Source organism: Lissotriton helveticus, chromosome 11 (assembly GCF_964261635.1).
Source record: "Lissotriton helveticus chromosome 11, aLisHel1.1, whole genome shotgun sequence".
In the NCBI taxonomy this organism is placed as follows: Eukaryota; Metazoa; Chordata; class Amphibia; order Caudata; family Salamandridae; genus Lissotriton; species Lissotriton helveticus.
In genome coordinates, this window is record NC_136072.1 from 1,055,500,739 (window position 1) to 1,055,525,581 (window position 24,843).

The following is a 24,843-nucleotide window of genomic DNA, read 5'->3' on the forward strand; positions in this document are numbered from 1 at the left end:
TTCGGGATTAGTAATGACGTGGTGCCATTACAAGATGGCCGCCTGGCCCGACGAGAAGTCTCCGCTCAGAGGACAGATCATTAATTTGATCATGTGCCTTCGCAAGTGACGACTACCCGGAAGCCAGCCCAGCCCCGCTGGCTAGTATTTTAGCGCAAGTCTATGACGGCGCAGTACTCCCTGGTTCAAGCAGCGAGGGGCTAATTTTTCAGCCCACTCCAGTGACATACTAATCGTGAGTAAATAGATATGGGTGTTTGCCATGATCTCTGTACCTTGTAGGTTTAAGGAACGAGCCTATGTGAGGGTTGACCATACTATCTGGGTAACCATCAGACTGTTCACCTCTGTCTAGGCTACTATCTGGGGAAAGATTTGCGTGCAGTTGGCCCTGAGACACTAGCCACTGGCTGGACTCCACCCTTGGAGTCGTCACCCACGCTAGAACTGGTCTTAAGAGCACTAACAAGCATATCACTTTTGGCCCTTCTAGTTCTAGCGGAGGCCCTGGACCACTCGTAGATGTGTTTCTAATGGTCAACTCCCCGGGTGCCTTTTATCAGACATTGTATAATGGTGAATAGGCAGCTCTCCATTACCTATCTAAACCACGTGCTGATGGTCACGGCTCTTTATGTTGATTGTGCAATTTTGTCAACCGCAGGACACCCGATCTAGGTGCCCCGGTACTGCTTCGAACACGGACTGGAGCAGGTGGTAACACTGAGTTAGGGGAGTGCCATCCCTACCTAAGGCGAACAGCTTGCCTGTGATTGTATACCTTACCTTATTGTATATTTCCCAATGTGCAATAGCTGCACAAGGTCCTTAGGTTTTCTGTTTTTAGTTAAATTTTTTGAAGTAGTTTTATAAGTGCTTGCTTTTATTCTCACAATTCAGAAAAGTTATTTAACCTACACGGGGGCTATTAATTGATACCCCCCCTGCAATCACATCAATAGTCTGTATGACCAGTCACTGAGAGAGAGAGTTGTTTTTTGGAATACTGGAGAGAGGACTGAGTACTCCTCATTGAAACTGTTGTGGTTACCATTTATATTTCTCTTAGGTTACCCAACATACATGGAGCGACTGTTCCCATAGTACTTTACGTGGCATCCGCACCCACCACATTGTGTAGATAAATTTTTTTTTTCACACTAGGTCCTGAAGAATTGCCAAGGATCACTAGAACTGCGAGGCATGAAACATGTTGACCATCAGAGATGAGCATAGCTGAGCGGAACCCTGACGTCAGCAGGCTGCCACTCTTTGTTTTGTTTTAATCAGGTGGAAAGCCAACCTGAATAAAGTCATATTTTGGACTATCCAACTTGTTTTAAATTACTTCTATTCACTCACATCTACACCACTAGGCACCTCACACGCACCGCACCATAAGGCCAGGAACAAAAGATCTCCGCTAAAGAGCCCCTTTATGGGGACCCATCGGGTATTACAGCGCCGACCCGACGAGGAGCAGGTCCATATGATGAAGCATGACATCTAGCTTGCTGGGTGTGTGAGGACCCTTGCTGCGACAAGAGGAATCCCCTTCCTCTTTTGTTTTGTCTCCTCTTTTCTCTCCCTCTCTCTCTTACTCTCCACCCCGAGGAACTGCATACCCTTTTCTCCTATTCTTTGTTACTAACATCGCCGTATTTTGTGCGAACACCTGTTTATTTTCAACATTGGTGTGCTTAACAGAGGTAACACACAACAGGTCAATTCTTTGCGCATTTTTCTAATGTTGGACATGACAACTAAGTGGAACAAGCATTGAAAATGCAATAGGTCTCGCAATAGAAGAGTTTAACATTTTTCGTTTTGCAAATGGAGTGGCGTTGCGTGGATGAGTGGCGTTGCGTGGATGAGTGGCGTTGCGTGGATGAGTGGCGTTGCGTGTGTGAGTGGCGTTGTTTGTGTGAGTGGCGTTGTTTGTGTGAGTGGCGTTGTTTGTGTGAGTGGCGTTGCGTGTGTGAGTGGCGTTGCGTGTGTGAGTGGCGTTGCGTGTGTGAGTGGCGTTGCGTGTGTGAGTGGCGTTGCGTGTGTGAGTGGCGTTGCGTGTGTGAGTGGCGTTGCGTGTGTGAGTGGCGTTGCGTGTGTGAGTGGCGTTGCATGTGTGAGTGGCGTTGCATGTGTGAGTGGCGTTGCGTGGTTGAGTGGCGTTGCGTGGTTGAGTGGCGTTGCGTGGTTGAGTGGCGTTGCGTGTGTGAGTGGCGTTGCGTGTGTGAGTGGCGTTGCGTGTGTGAGTGGCGTTGCGTGTGTGAGTGGCGTTGCGTGTGTGAGTGGCGTTGCGTGTGTGAGTGGCGTTGTGTGAGTGGCGTTGCGTGTGTGAGTGGCGTTGCGTGGGTGAGTGGCGTTGCGTGGGTGAGTGGCGTTGCGTGGGTGAGTGGCGTTGCGTGGGTGAGTGGCGTTGCGTGGGTGAGTGGCGTTGCGTGGGTGAGTGGCGTTGCGTGGCTGAGTGGCGTTGCGTGGCTGAGTGGCGTTGCGTGGCTGAGTGGCGTTGCGTGGCTGAGTGGCGTTGCGTGGCTGAGTGGCGTTGCGTGGCTGAGTGGCGTTGCGTGGCTGAGTGGCGTTGCGTGGCTGAGTGGCGTTGCGTGGCTGAGTGGCGCTGCGTGGGTGAGTGGCGCTGCGTGGGTGAGTGGCGTTGTGTGGGTGAGTGGCGTTGCGTGGGTGAGTGGCGTTGCGTGGGTGAGTGGCGTTGCGTGGGTGAGTGGCGTTGCGTGGGTGAGTGGCGTTGCGTGGGTGAGTGGCGTTGCGTGGGTGAGTGGCGTTGCGTGGGTGAGTGGCGTTGCGTGGGTGAGTGGCGTTGCGTGGGTGAGTGGCGTTGTGTGTGTGAGTGGCATTGCGTGGTTGAGTGTCTCGTCTTCATAAACGTTGGACAGAGTAGCGGATTGCCTCGTTGACAAAGGCCACATAAATTAGACAAACGGAAATCCAGGTAAGCACACACTGACACGGGAACTGAACAGAAAAAGACAAGCATGCACATGCATTAAAGGACATACACACAAGCCTATGAAAACACATACAATGCTAAACTAAAGCACTAGTTAGTCAGATGAGACGTTATGCAAACCTTCTTTACACAGTAATCCCGCACCAAAATTAAATAGCAGGGCTAGATTTTTCTAGAGGTTAGAGAAGCTATGTGGCCTTTAATTGAGATAGATGGCCGCGTATGACAACTCCATGTTTGTTCTGGAGTGGTTTATTGTCCCAGGAGAGCCGCAGAGTCTCATGTGAAGCAGAGGGTTGAGGAGTGTCCGCATTTTGGCAGCCCCTTTATAACAAGCATGAGATGGGACCCGAAAACACTGGAATGAGAAGGGGCTGAAAGGAGCTAGTGACAGAGTTCAACTGGAGGAGAGGTGGGCAAAAACAATGAAAAGGTGGACAAGGGAGGAGAGAAGGAAAGGTGACAGAGAACTGCAGGAGGAGCAAAGAGGAGAAAAGAAATGCGACACGGCGGGCAGGGGAGGGGGCGGAGCGGGTAAAAAAAAAAAAACAAGACGGAGGGAAAGGCAGATAAGGGGAGGGGGAGGAGAAATGCGACACGGCGGGCAGGGGAGGGGGCGGAGCGGGGAGAGGGTGTGAACAAATATGTTTACTCACAAGTTAAGTAATTTCACTCCATACCTTCTGGTGCTAGCACATACAATTACATTAAGAATATTACAGTGAGTGGATTGATTTTGTTACGGTAATTTTAGCAACATATCATCTTCGAGCAGCGTTTTCACTAGACTTCAATGGGATTAACAATATTTGAGGATTCTGTCAATTATTCAATAGTTTTAAGGTCTGTTTCTTTCTGATGTAAACAACGAGAACACTAGCAAAGGAGTAAAACGTGATGTGTGCGAGTGATTAATCAATGCTTGTACTGCGTCTGTGTGGTGTTTCCTGGTGCGTGTCTGTCCGTTTTCCCGTGCATTTGCAGGCAAAGGGAGCTTAACCCCAAGCATGAGATGGGACCCGAAAACACTGGAATGAGAAGGGGCTGAAAGGAGCTAGTGACAGAGTTCAACTGGAGGAGAGGTGGGCAAAAACAATGAAAAGGTGGACAAGGGAGGAGAGAAGGAAAGGTGACAGAGAACTGCTGGAGGAGCAAAGAGGAGAAAAGAAATGCGACACGGCGGGCAGGGGAGGGGGCGGAGCGGGTAAAAAAAAAAACAAGACGGAGGGAAAGGCAGATAAGGGGAGGGGGGGAGGAGAAATGCGACACGGCGGGCAGGGGAGGGGGCGGAGCGGGGAGAGGGTGTGAAAGCAGCAGGGGACTGGAGTGAGGCTGAGGGAACTGATGTGCACGCGCTTTTAAGCTCAATGAGCATGCGCATTGAGCTTAAAAGTCACGGGCACTGCAAGGAATCGCCACGATTCCTTGCAAGTTAGTTAAAGAGTGGTTAAGCCCCAATAGTCTCGCAAGCTCGATGCGCATGCGCATCGACAGGCGAGACCTAAAAACAGGTCCGTAAAGGTGCCAGCATGAACTACTGACGTCAGTTATGGAACACTTTTCTTTTTGTTGATTTACTGGCATTGGCTGGCATGCCTCCGTTTCTGGCGTCAAGCGTCCAGTACTGACCTGCCCTCTTGGTGCTTGTGGTGCACTGGGTGGGACGAAGCATGTCGCGCCCTCCTTGGAATCCGTTTGTAAAGCGCGCGTCCAGAGATCATGTGCAGTACAGCACAGATCCCGAAACGTAGGATGTGCGCTGTAAAAAAGCACATCCTCATCTCGTGTCTTTCAAGGACCCGTGAAATGCATGAGGCTTGGACGTGTGCTTTACATAAACACATTCTGACCTCATGAGTTTCAAGATGCCTTGGAATACACGAGCTCACGGTCTGCGCGGTACAAAAAGATGTCATTGTGTAGAGTGCCCAACCTGAGCTCAGGTACTTCAAGGCGCCTTGAAATACACCAGGATGAGGGGATTTCAAGGTCTCTTTTGGAAGAGCTCGCATCGTGAGCTTATGGGCAGATGTAGGGAGAGAGGTAGACTTACCTCACCAGCAGTGCTGCTCGTGAGAAGAGGGTGAGGCACGCTGCTGGGCACTGCTGGCATGTGGCCTATCCTTCGTCTTCTGTGCTCCAGTCCACTCGGATAGCCTGGTCAGTGCAGGCAAACACACGCAACACAGCAGAAAACTCTGAAAACACACGCAACACAGCAGAGACGTGCAGTGTGTATGTATACAGTATACATGTAACCCGACATAAGAGCACCATGATTTGTGGTGTCCGGGGCATGCTCGCGGACTGGTCCCCTTCATCTGCCTCTCACACAGGCAGCCTTCTGCTCTCCACACTTTCCCAAGTCGTCTCGGGGTGTGGTGGGGGATGCCTGCTGACCCTACCCCACCCTGGGTGACATGTGAAGGCTGTGGATTGTGAGGAAGCATCAGACCTGGAGTCAGAGCGGGGGGTGTGACATGCAGGCCCGGGAGGCACAGGGCTGTTCCACCAAGAGCCGGGGCTGCTTTAAAATGTGACAGATGCATCTCATTAAACGTTTGTCCACTAGGACCCCGCGAATTACAGGCCAGACCCGGCACAAGGGCAGCGCTGTGTCTACCTAAACAAACCCCAAACAAATAAATCAAAGATAGCAAGCACATATGCCACTAAAAACTGACTGGATGCCAGCCAGGTACAGGTAATCTTTTAACAGAAATGATGTGTGTGGTAATTGCTATTAGCAGGCATCATCCACATGGCTCCTAAAAGTGAAAGGGCGGAGCCCTGACGCTCATATTTAGCCGCCAGCTCAGCACTAATTCCCGAATAAAACTATGTACACACGCAAACTTTATTTGAGGCTACTTGTATGGCTCAAAGAATGCTCCATGATTATATGCAACTAAAATACACACAGAAGACTGGCGATTGTTTGCTCTCGTAATATAAGGTGCACAAACAAATTGCAACTTGAAAAAAAAAAAATTGGCAAATGATTGTGCAACATTAGACACCGTTTCTCTGAAGCATCACTATTCGAAAATAATGAATAATGGAGAAACAGTGTAAAACCATCATGGGCGAAATGAACATAAATGAGATCACAAAAGTGCACTTACAGGTATATGTACTTACACTATTGAACATTTACGACTTTCGGGAATTGCCAAGAGCTTATTCGTACGGTTTCCAGGCCTACTTCTGCAAATAGCAAACTTTTGTAAACTCCATTTTTGAATGGGTGAATATGCACCAGCATGTATTTGCTCACGCAAAATTATGCTTAGCGATTGGAAATTCACACTCCCTACACCCCCATTTTCCCACCCTCAAAAACGTTTAAATACCCTTAAATAAAAATTTTAAAACCTACGATTGTGGTTGTGCAAAAACTCACAGGGCATTCCAACTCTAGAGCTGCTGCTTCTCAACCACAACCTCCTGTGTGCGGCTTTGTGAAAAGATGGCAAAATCAGAGCCTTGCTACATAAAAAACAAACCCTGATATCATACGGTTCGACATGATCAGAGAAGTTACTATGAGTTTTGCTAACGAGAGCACTGGCATATGTGTCACCTCAATGCATGGCACCAAAAAGGTCATGGGGATTTTTTTTTAACACAAGTACATTTCTGAATCATCTCGTCACCTGGACAAGTACCTATTTTATTTAAATTCCAAACTCCTGTATTTATTAACGTTAACAAAACTAATCCATTGGTAAATGTTATCTAGCCAGTAATCAAAGAACTTGAAACAGGAATAGGAATCAGTTCAGACTCTGTAGAGTCAGTCACCAGGCTTGTCTAAATTCCAAGTCCGAGGTTAGTCCTTGGGGTGCCAATCTGTGCAGACTATCAGTAACTCAATGAGATAAACATTGATACATCTACATAGGAGTACATGGATATCAGTGGTGACCTATAGCATGTGCGGTCTGCCAATGGACCAAAAGCGGACAACACTAGTCTCAATGTGCTCATGGAGACTGAATTACAAACCACTCTTGGGCATTACAGAGCAATAAGAAGACACAAGCTGAAAGACTCCTGATGAAGTAATTCACTAGGATACATGTTATATTATTCAGAAATTAATGTTTATTGTATTTTATTATGCACAACTTTCCCTTTAAGAGGGAGTAGAGCATTGCATGTGTGTCTACTGGTAATAATACAACCAGTCAGAGACACTGCATGCCCTCTACTGACTGCACTTGCAGTGGGCATGTCTCTGTTTTCTCTTAACACAGCTCAAACTTTTAAATTTTTCGGCCACTCATTCCTCCGTCGGCTTTCCGTTTATCCATGCAGTGCATTTTACACTCCAGCGACATGGATTTATACACTGGTGCCATACTGCTGACATTTAGCTTAAACGTATCCTCTAAATGAATGAGGAGTGGTTTTAGATTGCGGAGGTGCCTCTTACAGTGGGTCTTGTAACAGTGAGGACCCCATCTTCGAGGCCTTGAAAGTTATCGGATTAATTATTTTCGCACCTTGTTTCTTTATGCTCTCCTTTCAATTTTGCTTTAACTTTTTTTTTTATAAGAAAAAAATGTCCTTATCCCTCAAAAGGATGTGTTAAAAAGATTCTGTATCAGCTGTAAATAAGGCAGAAAGGAATACTGATATTAATGGAGGAAAAGAAGAAAGAAAAGTAATGGATAGTTTTGGCCATACAAGTAATTATTAATTAAATAAATTGGGGATAAGTGTATTTTTAATAAATACATCTGACCTTACAGATAATTTGAAAGACCCTCCAAATGTAATTTTCATTTGGTCTCCAGTCCGCCTCTCCAGATAGCATCCTCTGAGCTTGGTTTTACACGGTCATTTCCTCCTTTAGTAATCGGTTTCTGGCTCACTGGCTTTGTCTTTTTTAGGTCGAGCCTGGAGCAGCGCATGCGCTGCTTGCTCGACATTTAGTAAGGGCTAAAAAAAAAGTGCTACCAGATGCTGCCATGGCCGGCCTAAAGCTTGAGTGCATGTGCTCGGGCGCGCGCTTTGCTTGCTTCTCTCTGTGTTTCAATTCCCTCCCCCCTTGCGTGCCTCCATCTGTGCTTCCAATTCCACCACAGATGCTAGCCTCCACTTCCCCCACCTCCCGCCCCCCCCGCGCACACAAGCCTGCACCCCCTCTCACTTTTACTTTTGTCGCTCGCAGACTTCAAGCCTCAAGGCTGGCTGACGGAGCAGATGATCTCCCCTATCGGTCTGGTCTCCCCCTACTCAGAGGGGGAGCTTACAAATACAGCTATAAGCTAACTAGATGCTCTCCCCCGTCGGTTTGGTCTTTCGCATAAGCCCCGCAGGTATTTGTAAGCTCCCCTCTGAGTAGGGGGGAGACCAAACTGATGGGGGAGATCTATCCTTTAACCCCTTCTGAAGCTCTTACTCTGTTCACCCTTTGATTTCACGTTTATATTTCCACCCCAGCCTCTTTAATTCCTCCTCTCTCTGCTCTCCTTTTCTCCTTAGGTTGCGCTTATGTTCCTCTGTTACTCCCTTGTTACCACACACAACTACACATACGCAACCACACACACACAACCACAGACACAAAACCACACAACCACACACACACACACAAACCACACACAACACCGACCACACCCAACCACACCCACAGACACAACCACACACAACCACACACAACCACAACCACACACAACCACACCCAACCACACACAACCACATACCCACAACCACACACACACACATAACCACACACACATAACCACACACACATAACCACACACACATAACCACACACACATAACCACACACACATAACCACACACACATAACCACACACACATAACCACACACACATAACCACACACACATAACCACACACACATAACCACACACACATAACCACACACACACAACCACACACACACATAACCACACACACACATAACCACACACACACATAACCACACACACATAACCACACACACATAACCACACACACCGGTCACTCACTGCCTATCAGCTTCTTCGCAGCCAGGCAGCGCGATCATGATCAGTTTCACTTTCACGCGATCAGTTTCACTTTCACGGCCGCGTTCGCCGTGAAAGTGTTCACGTTTCTAGTTTTATTCAGCATTCACTCTTGTTTCCTAGTGCTTGACAATCCAATCTCTACAATATTTAAGCAACCTGCACGTCTCCTGTCAACCATACCACTCCATGCATTTTCTCCGATCCACATAAATATCAGTGGTACAGACAAAAGGTAACCAGGTTTCTTATCCTTCCTTCAAGCAATAACCAGAATGCTAAACTGCATTTGTGCCCCACTTAGTTTTAAACAGCAAACAGTTATTCTAATCGGTTTGTTTCACAGAGGTTGTGTCTTAGGAGAAGGGCAGTGGCACTCGCATGGCACTATACTCTAGTGTGTCCAAAAGAGTGGTTTAAAAAGAAAAGTTTTAAGAAAAATTGGCTCTTTTAAAAATTCTGTTTCCACCAGAATCAGAGTCCTCCCCCACACCCTGTTTTTTTGGCGGTCAGCTGTGAAAAGGAGACCAATATTGCCCCAATTTTTATTATTCTGTATCCTCTGTTCAATACTGGGGTGCTTTTTAGGGCTCGCCTCTCGCGATGCACTGCGCAGCAGTGCTCATGCAGGCGAGCCCTTTTGTCCGGGGTTTCAAAACGGACCCTGGAATCGCACACACTCATGAGTGTGCGATTCCTTTTGGATTCCGCTATTGGGCTTTGTGTGGTGTGATTTTTTTTAACAGAGCACGCAATACTCCAAAGGCGGGCGCATTGCTCCGCCCATGGCCTAATGGTGTCTGTTACGCGCATCAAAGCCCATATGTTTTCAATTATCGTGCCCAGACACGGGCGCGATAATTGAAAACATATGCCTCGCAGTGGCGCGCGCACCACTCGCGGGCGTGTTTTTTTTTTTTTTACAATAACGATTGCGAAATTGAAGTGCTGCTTGTTTTTGCTTCTGTCTAGTCCCGACGTCTAATTGAAGTGCTTGTCTGAGTTTTCCCATGCTCTCGGCAGGATGCTAATCTTGAGTTGTATTGGAAATAACTCGCTGCCGTTAGAAGTCACCGATGAGCCTCCCACACTAGTCTCCCAAATGAACTTCCCCGAGCATGCCATGAAAGAGCTGGGGGTCCTCATGAGCTCACTGAGGATTGGCTTTTCTCCCCGCATATCCATCTTCTGCTCACTATTCATAGTCCTTGCATCCGGTTACTTAGCAGTACTGGAAAGATTTAATTGTTCTGGCTTGCTATATGTGGCATGGTGGCCAGATTTCTATTGAATAGGTATAATGGTGGATTGGTGGTTATAGGAAAGGCTTTGGAGTTACTGTATCTTGGCAGTTTTCCAAATATTGTTCCTTTTTGATAAGGATGCATATCTAAAACACAGTTTACATCTTAGATTAGTAAACGTGTAATTTAGGATACTGATGGCTAATGTTTGATTATAAAACAGTTGTGGCTTGTAGATTCTTTGTCCACATCGGATTTGCAAATATTTAGATTTTTTGCGTTTTCCTTTTACTAAGTGCATGACAAAGAAACTGAATAGTAGCAGAATGAGCCCTTGCAGCTGCCCCAATGGTACCTTGTAGAAACGCAGGCGGGTATTTTGCTGGGTACCAAGTCTGAACTGTGTGTACAGGAGATCAACAGTTAGACTCACAGCCACTGCAGCAGCAGAGTTATGCATTTTTGGTTCAGACTAAATAGAGTAACCGGTTGTGCAATTTTCATTGTCAGTAATATTTTCTACAGCTGAGCACCATAACTGTCTGTAGAAAAAATGGGAGGCTCCTACTGAACAACATACAAACACACACACACACACACAACCACACACATACAACCACACACACACACAACCACACCGTCAATACACACTTTCACCAGGCACAAACACCATCAGTCGTCAGTGCACGCTTTCACCAGGCACACACACCACCAGCCGTCAGTTCACACTTCCACCAGGCACACACACCACCAGCTGTCAGTGCATGCTTAACAAAAATCACAGGGGATTGATTCTGTTAAGGTAATCAGAGGCTGGAATCAAGGTAAATATTATTAAGTGTACATTGCCTCTGACACCATGGATCTCACAAGTTATTTTTATCAATGTCCTATTTATTGACACTGAACGCTTGAGTACTTTAAGCACATTATTTTACACATTTTACAAAGAGGTACACATTGGGTGCAAACATTTCATTTTTGATTATCTCCTTATGTCATGTAGCACATTCGACATATATTTACAACAACTAATAACTTGCTGATTTAAAAATAAATCAACGTGAAACAAATAATCAATACATAGTGATGAAATTAATAAACAATACACAGTGGTGAAATTAGTAACAAGGTCCTACTAATGGTCTAGGAAAGATTTTGTGGGTATCCTAGGGGTATGTTATCAGTTTGTCCCTCAAAAGAGTAATTAATTGTCCTGCGTATAGCCAGGGAAAGTCACTTATTTCGTGAAATATTTTGTGCCTTACTGTGAGATACGTCTCTCACGGTATGTCCTAATTATTTGACTGGATCATACGGCATACATTTCTCCTGGCACTATGGTTGAGCCTACGCGTTTCGACCTTTTTCAATCTTGACAGGATGAATTATTTAAACAGGTCTTCATCAGGGCTTGCTGTCGGTGCTGTGGGACATCGTGTTACACCTAAGGGAAAGTTATAAGGGGCATGTTTTAATGATTCAATCTGGGTTATAGGACCAATAGCAGTGCTTTTGTGGTGTTTTCAGGTGCTGGATGGTACATATAAGGCTCACGTACCCAATTGAAGTTGAGGCGATTCAGCATGTCTTGTATACATGTGAAATGCAGAAGGCGATGTGGTGATGAGTCCCTCGGTGGCCTGGTGGAGCTGTGAGCCCGCAGTCGGGGTTTACTGCGGAGAAAGCAGAAGAAAGGATAGAAAATTCATGGTGGGTCCATGGGAGCCTGTGGGCATCTCTAGTTTTGCAATTGGGAGTCTACTTAAAAGTTCATGGTATTTTTCAAAAATGCCCATCTGCAGGTGTCTTTAAAAGGCATGAGGGGGGTGCGCTTTGTTTTGCTCAAGGGTCCCTGGTGGGTCTGGGGCCCGCCATGGGAATCGCGTACCTGGGGGTGATCTTTCTGATCAGTAGTCGCTTTTCCTTTTCTTTGTGTTCGTCACGTCGTCATCATCGCGGGGCAGTCTTTCCGCGAAGAGGACAGACAGTGGTGCGGGTCGTTCCTAGATTTCCGCGTCTCCCTTCAAGGCCTGGCGCTTCTCTGCCGGCTCTCGCTGTTGTGCGTTTGAACAGCGCGCGTCCGGCATGAAAACTTTTCTCCCGGGTTCTGAATGAGAAGAGTATTCTCATTGGTGGGTTCTCCGGCCTAAGTGCCTCCGCGCTCCTAATTGGTCAGTATCTCCGCGTCACTGGCATGTGATCTCATTGCTATGGGATCAGGACGCTAGTTTCTGTTATACGTCAGTGAATGCAATAGGTGCAGGCTGGAGGTTGCGCTGAATTCTGTATGGTGGTTAACACGTGAAACTGGATATTTCCGCTAGTTCATTTAATCCATGGTTCACGGTGTTAAGATACATGATAGTTTTAGCTTCTTGTTTAGACAAATTGTTAGCCACATTTTTACCCTTCACATGTTTTACAACTGTCCATTTGAGATCGTCTGGTCCATGACTTTTTTCAATACATATCTAAAACACAGTTTACATCTTAGATTAGTAAACGTGTAATTTAGGATACTGATGGCTAATGTTTGATTATAAAACAGTTGTGGCTTGTAGATTCTTTGTCCACATCGGATTTGCAAATATTTTGATTTTTTGCGTTTTCCTTTTACTAAGTGCATGACAAAGAAACTGAATAGTAGCAGAATGAGCCCTTGCAGCTGCCCCAATGGTACCTTGTAGAAACGCAGGCGGGTATTTTGCTGGGTACCAAGTCTGAACTGTGTGTACAGGAGATCAACAGTTAGACTCACAGCCACTGCAGCAGCAGAGTTATGCATTTTTGGTTCAGACTAAATAGAGTAACCGGTTGTGCAATTTTCATTGTCAGTAATATTTTCTACAGCTGAGCACCATAACTGTCTGTAGAAAAAATGGGAGGCTCCTACTGAACAACATACAAACACACACACACACACACAACCACACACATACAACCACACACACACACAACCACACCGTCAATACACACTTTCACCAGGCACAAACACCATCAGTCGTCAGTGCACGCTTTCACCAGGCACACACACCACCAGCCGTCAGTTCACACTTCCACCAGGCACACACACCACCAGCTGTCAGTGCATGCTTGGCATGGGTACATCTCACATTGTTAAGAATCTAAGCTAGAGGGACGAGGGGTTATTGCTTTGAATACTTACCGGTAATTTTATGCATGGAAAAGGGTCAGGAGGGGCACAAATACCTCACATTGTTAGGAATCTAAGTGAGAGTAGGACTGAGTATTGCAGTTACCGATAAGTAACTGAAGCAGAAACAGCAGAATCAGAATCGGTGAATATTCTTCAGTCTGATGTAACAGTGAAATATTCAAACAAAACATACGATATTCCCAGGTCAAAAATGGCACACACTGCCATGTGCTTGTTCGCATATTTGTTTTAGTCCATGGCATTACTTTTTCATCTTACCGTAAATATACATTTTATGGAATTCCACATACTATTAGTACATGCTAAAGCTAAAATCTGCTGAGCTTCAGATACATGAAAAAAACAATCAGAGGGACAGGACCCAGGCTAGGAAGGCAAAGCCGAACCAGATCGGGGCCCTGGTAAAAACGCCCTCCGGAGGCGGGAGCACTCCCCCCTGCCACCTATTAGCATGCCGGCGGGGCCAGGATTGGCCCAGTCAATGAAGCGAGCCCCCCTCCTAATCAAGGGGCGAGGAGGGTAGCGATGGGGGGATAAGAAGGGGCCAACAGCCCGAAACAAATCACATTTCATCCCCACATCCACAGCGCAGGAAGAAGAAAGGAATCCCACCCACCCACACCTAAGAACACAGGTGTTGCAGCCGTGAGGGAAAGAGGGTAGCGGAACAAACACAAGGAAGATAGAATAGATGGAAGGCTCTCACAGTGTCCTTGGGATGCCTCAAGGCAGGGGCACTGAGGGAGCCAAAGGGCGGCATGCCGCCATAGAGAGAGTAAATGTGATGCTCCCGCGGGACCCTTGGGATGCCTCACGGCAGGGGTTACCAAGGGAGAAGATGGCAAGGACTTGGCCTCAGGAAAGGTAGAGTACATGCTCAAGTAAGGTCCTTGGGATGCCGCACGGCAGGGACCCCTGGGAGAAGGGAGGGCCCACGAAAGGGTCACAGGCGAGCGGGACGGCACTTGCAGCCCGGGCAGGTCCAGACGGACACCCTCCAAATCGGTAGCAAGCTGAAGCCTAGACACGTGAATCGGAGGCCCATAGAAAGGGGGAGGAGCCCCTCCTCTCCTCCCAGGAAAGTGAGCAGGCTGGGTCCATAATGCAAGAGAAAGTATTGCAATGAACAATAGATGAAAGAATTAGAGCATGGACATACAATGGGTGTATGACCATAAACGTTTTAAATGTATAAAATTTAATGTGTAAAAATGTTATGTGATGAATAAAACTGCGACCTTTTCAGGCACCAAAGAAAGTTGTCAGTGGTGATTTAAGGTAAAAGCGCGCAGGTAGTGGAAACAATGGAGGGGAGCAGGGCGAAACGACTCGCCGTCTGGAGGGGGTTTAATTGTGTATTTCTGTTTACAGAAATTAGACAAGTTAAGTCCAGGCTGATCTCGGACAACAGCCTTATTTTTCAAATAGAGATTTATTTGATATGTCAATCCTGCTGGCACACGTGCTGAATTACTTTAGCAAGTGTGCATAAAATTGACACTGATTGACAAGATTTCACAATTTAAAACGACAAGATCGTACTGATTGAAAGACAACCTAAAACCATGAACATTATTACTTCTTGTAGTTCAATGCTTGCATATTTGAGGGTGGAATGGGTGTTTTCAAGCAATGTGTTTCAAAGGTACAGAAGTACCTTTCATGTGTGTGTCAACATCAAAAAGGCTTGCATGAACAGTGAGACTATTATCCATGGTCTTTCCCTGGACCGTATCATTATAGGTATAGCCATGTGGTCACATAAGCGATAAAACCTTTACATTACATTAGTTTGTAATAATCTCTAGACCAATTCTCGATTCACGTGAAGTAAAGCAAGGTGAAATTTTCAGCATGTAAAAGAGTGACAAAATCGCTAACTGGTCTGGGTTTTGTTTAAAAATGCATGTTTCTTTGTACCCCCAAAAAATTATTTGTGGTTTTTGCAGGAATGTATCTATAAGGTGACGTTTGAGAGTATAACACTTGCGAAAAGCTGCGACTGTAGACGATAAAAGTAACATTGTAGGTATTGAGTGGCAACCTAAAAGTCAGGAAATTGCTAAATAAAGCACTTCAACTGACACTCTATTAAGAGCATGAGCCTTATACATCTTGTGAAATTAAAGGACTTCTGTTGTGGAATGCAATGCAAAAACTTCAAAAATGCAGCAAAAAAATGGTCTGCAAAGTATGCTGTTTAATAACTAATATCCATGACTCTTTCAATAAAGTTATAGGATTTTTGGGGGGTTTAAATATCAAAGAGGAAAGGGTACAGAAATAAACTAAAACAGTGCATTCTTCATGATGGCCCACAGATTCCCCGAACCAAATAAAAACGTCCAGACTATTGCAAGGACTTTTTTTTCAGAGTCTGGTGGACGCAGAACACCTGCCAAAAAATGGGAATGTCCAGTTCATCCTCTAGATTGTATACTTGGCTATAAACTCTTAATTAAGAAAAGAGGACATTTGCCAAGTTTTATTTTTACAGGTGCCCTGCATCCAACAAACTCGTCTAATAATACCCAGAACCCCAAACTTTATCAAACATTGCAGGCCTATGGAATGTAAAAGAAAAGCCCTGCATTGGACATAGATACACTCTCAGTTTCTTTACGCGGCTGGTATATTAAACATCGATAAAAAATAAAAATGAATATTTCACAACAGTTCGCCCACTGGTTCGTGAAATGAATTAATCTTTATTTCGACAGAACAGAGTTGTTTGCTTTGTTACATAAACGGACTTCGTTTCCCCTCGAACAGCTTCTAGACAGGATAAACTTAAGCCAAGAAAACGAAGACAACATATTTAAATAGCAAAGCAGAGTCAGAATAGGGAAGGGACTCGGTGATGATTTGTAGCTATGTTTGGCAATCCTCCTCATTGCATCACTTCTACCGAATGAAAAATAAGTGAAAATAATCAGCGAGTACAGCACAAACAACAATCACTACTAGAAACGCAACAAACTAGTCCCGAGAAAGAAGGACTGTTTACCACTCTATATAAAGGCAGTAGCTTCTGGCACAACACAAGCCCCAGTGAATTGGCAACATCTGGGTGTCATCTGACCATGCTGGCAGCCTTCCAGCAAGGCAGCGCAGGAAACTCAATGAGGGAAAGCTAGAAGATATTCAACCAGGGAGCTGAGAGGCGGACCGAAACACGCAGACTGCATCTGCGGGTACACCACACGAAATAATCAGAAAAGCTCAGGGTGAAGAAAAGAGAGAGCTCGGTCTTGGCGAGCAATCATCGCGGATTAACTAGATTACAAGGATTAGCCAAGCCTTCTCTTTTCTCGCACCAGAAACCACCTCAACGGGTCAACAGGAACTTTTCCTTCTCGGTTATTGCCTCCTTGGTGTTGGGCCTCAGGCCCCGTGACTAACTTTCACAGTACAGAAATACATTTTGGGAAAAGGTGGACACCTACAAGGGGGTTTATAATCCATATAAATACCGCTCGAAGCGTTACGTCATGTAGGAGATTGTTGAGGCGTCACGCATGAAATTTCTATAACCCAGCACTACTTGACATGCTATAAGGGAATAGTTTGTTTTACAAAATGTGAATTACAAAATATTTGCACTATACAATGAAAATAATGTCAAAGAAGCTCTTTATTTATGGCTGTTGTTTTACATGTCACGAGCTTTAGGGCGCCAATCCCTGTAGTATTTGAAACCACAAACAAGGTACACGCTCTACAAATCTTACAAAGTAAAGTAAGTTATGTACACGCCATCACTTGGGGCCATTACAATTTAGAAGAATAAATGTCTGGCGGATGGGGGACTCACTTATAGTTTAACTGTCCATTATTGCTAAGAATTTTTTTTGGGGGGGGGGCTTTTCGTGCAAAATCTTATTTGCAAATGCAGTGCGCTTCTATATAAATTAAAATGAGTCCATACTTTATAACTGTAAATAAACTTCACGGAAACACAGCACATGCACAGCCAGAAGCAGTGCAAGCTTCTCTTTTACATACCCAATGTATAGAGTAGCAGAGCAGTGGTGCAAGCAATCACGCTCGCACAAAACAGGTACAGCAGCTGCAGCAGAGGTGCAAGTTTCCTCGACTCAGAAATAACATATACTACACAGACCGCATTAATTCAAACTATCATTGGCCACGATCACCTAAAAATGCTCATGAAAATAGACAGATAGGAAGCATGAGGAATGAAGAGCGCGGGGGAGGGGAGTACAGCTAGCAGAAAAAGAATGTTGTGTTATCAATAAACTAAAATAAAAAATGTGATTCCCTTGACTTCAAATTAGATTATCCATACAGTAGTCCAATTAATTAGTTCGTCACTTCAAATAGAAAACTTGTTTATATTTATTCGAAAGGTTAAAAAATGAAAGATAAACATCTTTCTACCTACAACAGATTTTTTTTTTTTTAAAAACATTAAAAAAGCATTTTATTTTAATAATCAAACTATAACATTTCATGTATATTATAACTCTAACATAGAGAAACTCTACCACACTGACTTTCCAACTGCTTCTTATGACCAGCATAAAAAGAAAAAGAGACGATATCGTAGTATGACCTAACCCCTTGTCAAATACTCATACACATTCTGGAACATTAATAGAAAACCTCCTAATCAATATTTTGAATCCTTTAACATTTGTTCAGATAAGGTTGTTCCTTGAATTGTGTGACCACAGCGTCAAAAAACAACCTTATTTTTAATGTTTTTAAAAAAAATCTGTTGTAGGTATAAAGATGTTTACCTTTCATTTTTTTAACCTTTCGAATAAATATAAACAAGTTTTCTATTTGAAGTGACAAACTAATTAATTCGACTACTGTATGGATAATCTCATTTGAAGTCAAGGGAATCGCATTTTTATCTTAGGCTTGGTACCTTATTTCCCTTGATACTTGTATGGGGTCCCTCTCTCTTTTGTTAGAGTTATCAATAAACTAGTCATTAGTAAGACACTTCTGCTTTACTCCACCCAGGTCTGAAGACCCCCTGGTACTTTATCCTCCTACGCATGTTTCGCCCAGTTCCAGAGCACTCTCTCGGGTACTGTATTGAGTTCTGAAGCTCACATCGACCGAGATAGGGCTAGTTCTGGAATATTTCCAGATCTGGCATACTGTGCCCAGATCTAAGGGCTAGCTCTGAGATGCTGTGCCCAGCTCAGGAGGCTACCTCTAAAGCACTGTCTTCAGATTAGTGGTAGACCAGAGGTCTGGAGGCCTCATACGAGTACTGTGCTTAGTTCATATCCTCGCATCTGTAGTGATGTGTACAGTTCCGATATGTGTCTGGATATGTGGTGCAAGCTCAGGTGGTTACCTCTTGTGTACGGTGTTCCATTCTGATGTAATACATGCACTTCAGGAGGCTATCTCTAGAGTACTGTACCCACTTCTGTAGGTCAGAACTCAACTATTATTTTGTAAATGCTGTAGATTATGGCTGCCATGGAAGGTGAAGTACCGCAGTTTCTGAATTTAGCACCTCTCATCCCTACACCCGTGTAGGTCCAGGAAGCCACTCAGAACATGTTGCAATCAATCAACCACGTCTTACACACACTGCTCCTTTCCACACAGCAAAATGAAAATGTTACTGGCAATTGAAAAAGTTCAATTTAAAAGCCCTCTTCTTAGTTCAGATATCATTTAAACGCTAAAACAGCTTACTCGTCAACTGTAATGGAAAAAGAGGACTATAAGGGAAAGGCATGAGTGCATCTGACCAGTCCACAAAACGTGTGAAGAGCAATCTCTGACTACCACTAATGTCAGTGAGAGTGGAAGCAATAGAGGACGAATGGAAGCCGTTGGTGGAGAAGCGGGAAAACTGTACACACAAGCAGTTTGAGGGCCGATGCCATGAATGGATGGACTTACGTCTAAAACAGTTATTCAGTGAGGTCAAAAATAGACTTAAATTGGTGGTATTCTCATGTATAAAGACTGCCAACATGCTGCTTTCAGACAAGCACTTATGTGAATAAAACCGCAGTGCGTCATGATTACAGTGACGTGAAGGGACAAGATGGGATATGTTTATTTTTCCTTGTATTTTTTCTAAAGTGATGTTGAAATTCTATGTTCTTCAAATCATTTGCATCTTTTCATGGATTCATTTTATATCATTATGATGGTTTGTAGTGTGGTAGACCTAAGCAGAGGTCTAGCTCAATAACAATAAAAATTGAGTTGATTTGCATCTTTTCATTGTGTGGAGAACTGGAGGCATTCCTGGTCTGAAAGTAGTGTGGATTACTAACTTTACGAGTCAAATAAAAACAATACCCAAACGTGCATAAGCAATCTTAAAGTCATTGATTCCTTAAAATGCTCACTTTATACAAAACCAACACAAATTGTGACCGTTAGAAACATGTGGATCTGCATTGTATAATTCATTACGTTATCTGATCCTAGGTGCACCAAATGGATTCGGGTAACATAAAAGCACTACAAAAAACGTTCCCCTTGTTCAAAAGCACAATAACATGTGCACCATATTACATGTCACTGTGAATTGTTCTGCCTATTTTGTTCACCACTGCATCATTAAAGTTGCTTGATAGACATATGGAATATGGAATCTTAACCTTTTCAACATTAAGCCCTGCAACATGAGTTATTTAACTTCCGGTGAAAAGGACCACTGCTTGGTAGGCAAACGATATCAAATCACTGTAAACCGAGACAGATTTGTTATGGCTCCTCCCAACAATAATTTACTGACGGTTTATGCTTACGTACATAATGTGGTATTGCTACCAGGTGTCATAATCTATAGATTAATTGTTCACGAGCAGAACTAGAAAAACATTTATACCAAGGATTGTTAACTACCTATTGTATGCATAAATTACTCTGTGCTATTGGTGCATCAGATGTTTTATTAGAAACAAATAGAAAAGAGGGGACATTGTTTAGTCATTAAATATGGTAGCTGCTAAGAGTATCCGGCTATTACATTGTGGACTGGGAGGCTCCTGGTTACTGTTGCCATAAGAAAATTGCCATCTGGTGAAGAACACTAGGATTGGGGGGAGGGGGTGTGCTAGTTCAGGGATACATGGGGGTTCTACAATAGAGTAGCAAGGAAGGGCACACATTGAAGTGTGCACCTGCAGAGTGCACTGGGTTGGCGTATGAATGACTGGAGGAAACTGCTACAGCACTCGAATGACGGGGGCATTACAGTGAGAAAGAGAAAAAGAAGGAAGTGGGATACTATGGGCTGCTTTCAGGCATAGCGCTGGTGTCAGAAGAAGAGGAGTGCAACTGGGCATATGAAAATAAGGGGGTACTCTTTTCACTGTCCCTTGTTGGAAAGATAATCCAGGCATGAAATATGCATCTGGTGATAAGAGCACAGATCTGACCACAGACTAAGACAGAAGGAATAGGCCTCTGCTGATATAGGAAAGATATTACATGACCCTGGATAATACTGCTCACAAACAAGGGAGGGATGGAGGGAGGGACAGACCAGTGGGGCAGAATAATACACAGAAGAAGGAGGCATGGGATCGAAAATGGTACTGGAAGGGCAACCTGCTCTGTGATGGTATGTGGAGGACATGGCATTGTATTGGTGTAGAGCAGGTGCTGACATGGAACAGAAACTATGAGAAGTGCGTTGCTACATTGAGAATATGTCATTGTGTTAGTATGAGGGTTGGCGGGGATCTAAGCAGTGTTAATATTTTAATCTGGAAAAAACAGATGTTACGGGGTATCTGTTGTTTAGGGACAATATGATGGGGTAGACCATTCTGGTACAGTCAATGGTGGTATAATGTGATTCTCAGAGGAGGATCATTGCTGCTATATGGACTGTCCTGATAAGAGGAAGGAACCACAGATACAGCTGGTGTAATTCTATCTTCCGACATAGCAGGAAGATTCTGGTATCTCTACTAGCATAAGAGGAGCACTAGACCAGTACAAAGAGGACCAAGCACCATGTCAGTGTAAAAAGGCCAAGTCACTCGGCTGGTGCAAAGGTGCCACTGACAAGGATAGGAAACCAGGAAACGATGCACTGGTACATGGAGAGAAGGTACATGCGCTAATATAGTGTAACCTAAGTAACTCTGACATAGCAATCGCAGTGGAACCCTGCTATTATGTAGATACTCCAAGGACTGACAGTATAATACAGGCATCTGATAGAGGAGGACGACTGTGAGATTATTTGAAAGAAAAGCAAGGACACACGGTCAGATTAATGAGGCCCAAGCATAGTGTCAGTATAAAGATGCCTGTGAACTGTGCAGATATAGTTGTTACTAAGGCAGAGTGCTGGTCTGTGAAAAAAGGTCCCTGTGGTGACATAAGGAAGTCCAATCATTACTAACACAGGTCCGAGTGAGATGCTGCAGTAGCCCTATAACACTTGAAAGAGTATAGATGGAGAAAGAACAATAATGTGCCCTTCATATGCACCATTTGTTGTAATTTCAAATACCGACTGTCACGCATTCCCTATACTTCAGGGAGGTGATGTCATGTTATAAGCCAGCATATCAACTCTAAAAATTGCACCTGGACCATGGCCACAGGGTGCGCACTGGTACCATATTCATGCAGGGCTGCTTCAAGTACTGGTACACTATATGGTTCTCTTAAAAAAAAAAAAAACAGGGTAGTCCAGGCACTGCTGCTGGAGTAGGTGGCAGGTGAACTGAGTCGGTTCAGAAAGGCCAGGGAGACTATGCTAGTAAATAGAGTGGTAGTATAATGCGCTTCCAAAATAAAGAAATTAACATCTGGGAAGCCTCTACTTGTGCAAGACCCGTGAGGCCTAGTAACTGCTAGTTTAATGTTAAATATTGATAGGAGGAAGGCTAGAGGATCTCCGCTTGGTGTGGCACCTCAGTGGACCAAAGCATCCAATCTACGTACCTTGGTATGTCATGGACACTGGTTCAAATCCCAGAGAGTCCACTCAGCTTTTACCATTTCGAGATCGATAAAATTACCCCTATATTTAATGTCAAGATACCCCATGGGTATAACAAGCGCTTCACAAATACGGGATATGAGATCAGGAGCACCGTGCCACTATAAGGAGTACCATGGTACTGCTACTATAGTGTTGCAATCCTATAGAAAAGGCGGATGCTATTGGGATTTCTGCTGATATAAGGAGCATGGAAAACCATGATGAAACATGGAAGTAACAGACACTGGTAAAAACGTTTTCGTCTGATACGGAAGCATGATTCTGTGATCTCTGTTGGCAAAAGACGAGGGGTCTCCGTGCCGGTTCAAGGATGCCCAGGTATTGCCGGTATGATGCAGTCATGTGACAGAAGAAAAAAAATCGGCTGTCTCTGCTGGAACAGGGAACTATGGGAGCAATCTGCGGGTAGAAGACTGAAGGATCTGTATCTCCACTGATAATAAGATGCCAGGGCAGAGAGTAAGGGCGATCGGGGGCAGCGTACCTGTATAGCGCTAGTCTCCATGACAAGAGGGAGTCCAGGACCCGTGGGCTATTGAAAGTGGATGGAACTGTGCTGGTATCATTCACATTCTTTGGAAAGGAGGCTCCTCGGGAGACTTGGGGGGACATATGGAGTGCTATGCACGTACTGGAAGGATCGGGTGTACGGATCGGGTAGGGGCATGACGCTGCCCCTACAATGAATCTCGGCCTTGGGTTGTGTGCAGCGCTACACAGCCGCTCCCAGAAACGGGAGTAAATGCCATGCAATGTATCCGATCTAAGGAGGCCTGGGGGGCACTGTGTGGGTTTACCGAGGCCCCAGGGGGCTGGACAACGAGAGAGGTGATGAGCTCGCATGGGGGCACTGTGCAGGTATAGGGAGGCCGGAAGTACTGTACTCATATGTGTAATTACATACATATGCAGCGTGGCACTACGCTCGTTTAAGACTGGCCTGGGAGCTGGCGGTCAAGGGTAATAACCTGTCTGAGGCCCAGAGCTGTCAGAGGCACGTGAGCTCCCACTGTGAGGGGGGGGGGTCATCTCACAGGACCCCGTCAACAGTCCCTAAAGACTAGAAAGGCCCCCCACCCCCTGTCACCGGCTCCCTGCGCCTCCTGCTTACCGTTGGTGCCCGGGCTGCGACTCCGCCGGGCTCTACTCCTCCTCCACCCGCCGCCTCTCCCTACCCTGAGCCAGCGCTCAGACTGTCTCCAGGAGTGACGGAACGCCCCGCCCCCTGGCACCAGGCTCCGCCCACACCTCAGGCTGCCGGCGGAGGGGCTGGCTCTCCGAGACGTCATCGCGGCATTCCACAAGGCAGCGCGCGAAAGGCCATCTAGGCAGAATAGGCAGTAGAAACAAAAGAAGGACTGAAAGTGAAACCCAGCCTCCGCTAGACGACGGACAACTGCAACACTATCAGTTGTTATGAGAAAACATTCGACCAGAATTTAGCCGCTAACGTTTAAACAGCAGCTTTCAAATACGGCAGATGACTGTTATCAATAGATTCTATGTAAATCTTAAAGAATTGACTACAACTAGATTACTTTGACATCGGTCAAGCTGGCGGTATCCCATGAGGCTGACGTCAAACGTTTTAAGGGGGCTTATCACTAGTGTTATTTTACTTGAAGATAATAGGCGTTTGCAATGAGGGTTAGGTCGGTGTATTTTAATATAATAATATTTATTTTATTTAATATTACACCGATTTGAAACTAGCTCGGCTTGCGGGTAACTTTATCCAAACTCGGGTAAGAAATATCAAGGAAAAACAAACTAAACACAGTCTCTACAGTACATTAGTGCACACTTAAATGTTTAATGACATCTCTCACACTTCATTTGATCTTTTGTTACCTACTGACTACTGTATCCTAAGAAACGACAAAACAGGCAAGATCGGGGGAGGTGTTGCGATTATCTTCAGAAACGCCCTCCAAATCAAAGCCTTTCCCACCACCCTCTTTCTCACCTTTGAATGCCTTTCCCTAGAACTCCAAGTTCATCATGGCTCACCCTTCAGGTTCCATACTATCTACCACCCGCCTGGTAATTGCTCTTCCTTCATGGAGGAATTCATCGACCTCATTAGTGACCAATATTCACAAAGCGACAAGCAGATCTTCCTAGGTGATTTCAATCTCCACTGGGGTTTCAGTGGAAGACTCGTCTGCCAACAAGCTTGCAACCTTTCTCTCAGCTAACGATCTTGCCCAACACTGCTCGGAAATCACACACGCCAAGGGCTCAATTCAGGACCTTGTGATATCCAAATCAGACCAGATTACCACTGCCTCACCTATCCATGTTGACTGGTCTGACCATTTCCTCATTCCCTTCTGTTTTCACCTCTCTCACATTTTAACTCTCGGCCAACCTAAAAGAGCCTCTACGTGGTTCCGCAACACAAAAATCATTGAAATTGAGACTCTATGTGATTCTGCTATTTGTTCTCTTCCTA

The 24,843-nt window shown here is 45.0% G+C and overlaps 1 protein-coding gene across 10 annotated transcripts in view; it reads right to left on the bottom strand.

Annotated features, from left to right (window-relative positions):
- CLIP1 (CAP-Gly domain containing linker protein 1) overlaps positions 1 to 23,636 on the bottom strand; it is a 771,076-nt gene extending 747,440 nt beyond the window's left edge. For 3 of the 10 annotated variants that reach the window (XM_078667566.1, XM_078667564.1, XM_078667561.1), the window contains exon 1: positions 23,500 to 23,599. The gene's annotated coding sequence lies outside the window, so the exon portion shown is untranslated. Of the gene's footprint in view, positions 1 to 23,499 lie in introns of all 10 variants that reach the window. The other 7 variants (XM_078667568.1, XM_078667562.1, XM_078667569.1 and 4 more) reach the window with 5 other exon arrangements.
- Between the last annotated feature and the right edge of the window lie 1,207 nt (positions 23,637 to 24,843).